Source organism: Nansenia antarctica (genome assembly GCF_963989245.1).
Source record: "Nansenia antarctica genome assembly, chromosome: 6".
NCBI lineage: Eukaryota > Metazoa > Chordata > Actinopteri > Argentiniformes > Microstomatidae > Nansenia > Nansenia antarctica.
The window spans coordinates 71,670,330-71,673,002 of NC_137676.1; positions in this window are offsets into that span (position 1 = coordinate 71,670,330).

Genomic DNA, 2,673 nt, shown 5'->3' on the forward strand with positions numbered 1-2,673 from the left:
CATCGCCTCCTTTTCAGGGAGTGAGAGGCTGTAAAGTCTACCTTTAGGAAGGGTGGCACCAGGCAGGAGGTCTATAGGACAGTCATACGGGCGATGGGGTGGAAGGGAGAGTGCCTCGTCCTTGCTGAACACCTGGGCTAGGTCGTGGTAGATGTGAGGAACCCCGGTGAGGTCAGGCGGAGTGATCTTAGACTTGGGGTCGCTAGAGGGAGACAGGGCGGAGCGAAGGCAGGAGGCGTAACACGTACCTCTCCAGCCTAGGATCTGGCCCGAAGCCCAGGAGATGTGAGGTTCATGTCTCTCGAGCCAGGGTCTACCCAGCACCAGGGGAGACGTGGGGGTCTGAAGGACAAAGAACCGGATCTCCTCGGTATGATTCCCGGAGATCGTAAGAGATATAAGCCCAGTGGTGTGGGTGATAGTTCCTAGGGAACGGCCATCAATGGCCCTAGGCATGATGGGGCGGTCTAGAAGGACTAGGGGGATGCCCGCCTGGTGGACTAAGTTTTCATCGATTAGACAACCATCAGCCCCGGAGTCGATGAGGGCGCTGACAGACAGGGTGTCCTTCCCCCAGGTGAGAGTGGCAGGGAATAGGCGACTGGGGGTGACCTGGGGCTGAGAGAGAGAGGTGTTGCTCACCAGTATGCCCCCTACTGGTGAGCTGGGTCTTTTGGCCGGACAGGACACGCCCGGATGATGTGCCCCTCCTTGCCGCAGTACAGGCACTGCTTGTTGAGAAGCCTCCGTTCTCGCTCCTCTCGCGAGAGCCGAGAGCGGCCGATCTCCATGGGCTCCCCAGCCCCGGAAGTAGCCGCGAGAGGAGGCAGCATGGGCAGAGAAGGGGGTGGGGTCGTTCCGGCGCGATAGGTAGTGGGGCGCGTGACAGCTCGCTGGACGCGGTCGGTGCGTCGTACCTGGAGGCGTGCATCCATCCTAAGGGCCAGGGTAATCAGCTCATTAAGGGTGCCGGGATCGTCGCGCACCAACAGGTCCTTGATGGAATCATGTAACCCCTTGTGGAAAAGGCTGAGGAGGGCTCCGTCATTCCAGCCTGTCTCCGTGGCTAGAGTACGGAACTCGACCATGTACTCGGCTACAGAGCGGGAACCCTGGGAGATGGCTAACAAGCGGCCGGTTACATCCTGCCCGTCCTGGGGGTGGTCGAACACGAACCGGAACTCCGCTTTATACAGGGGGTAATCCGTGGAGTATCTTGAACTGCTCCCGACAGCGGCTATGGCCCATTTGGGCGCTTTGTCAGCGAGTAGAGACATGATAAACGCTACCTTGGCCCCGTCGGAGGAGTACTTGGAAGGCTGGTGCGTAAATACTAATTCGCACTGGGTCAGAAAACCCCGACAACAATCAAAGTCACCATGGAATGGAGCGGGGCTGACTAACCTGGGTTCCCAGTGAGCGACAGGAGGATAGAGCGAAACGGGGTTCACAGGATCGACCGGGGGATTAGTCATCTGCCCAGATATGGAACTCGTGTCAGGGGGTGGTCTGCTGCCAGCGGCGATGAGGTCCAGAGAACGCTGGATGGAGGCGAGAGACCCGGACAGGGCGTCCATCTTCGTCTCGAGACTATTTACAGCCCCGACGGTGGCACGGGTGGTATTCTCCAGTACGGCTATCTGGCCTTGGACCGTGGGGAAGGCCTTCTGGAGCTCGGCCTGCAGACTGGTAAGTTGCGTAGCATGGCTATTTACCTCTCTGCGTAAATCTACGACTAATGGGAGAACCCCAATACCCGGGGAACCACCTTTGTTCTCTGGAGTTCCACCTTGGCTCATAATGGCTTGGACATACTGTTATGCACACCTTGAAACTGGAAAAGCCAAATGTGGTGGAACCCCAGAGAAACAGAGACAGAGGCCAGGAGAATATATAATGATTTATTATGGATGATATAAACAAAGAAATAGGCCCTACACTAACTAGTGGAAAAACAAACATAAGGTGTGATGCAGGCGATAATTATGGGGTGTGTAATTATACTATGTGTGTGTGCGTGTATGAGGTCAGGGGTGTTGTATTATGTGCTGCGATACTACCCTAGTGAGCAAAGTCCGAGATCCTTTTCGGGCCAGGGAGAGTGATCCATGAGAGAGTAGTCCAGAGGGGAGTCCATGGGTCAAGCCAGGGAGGGAAATCCAGATGAGAGTAGTCAGAGGGGGTCCATACAGAAAGTTATGTCCAAGCGTTGGATCTCCGTCTGTAGCAGGGTTAAGTAGGCGGCTGTCCAGGTGGTGATTGGGACAGCTGGGCTGAAACGTAATAGCCCACACCTGCTGCAAACAGAGCCAGAGATCCGGCCCACTCAATCCGGCCGGGAGGGGGCGCCAGAATGAGGCTCACGGGGGCGTGTCAGATTAGGAGGCACAACAGTGCGGTCGGAAAACGGTTGCTCTCCGCCAGCTTACCCGGGTATAATATCTATGATCTAACTCACTAACCCGGGTATAATATCTATGATCTAACTCACTAACCCGGGTATAATATCTATGATCTAACTCACTAACCCGGGTATAATATCTATGATCTAACTCACAGGTATAATATCTATGATCTAACTCACAGGTATAATATATATGATCTAACTCACTAACCCGGGTATAATATCTATGATCTAACTCACTAACCCGGGTATAATATCTATGATCTAAC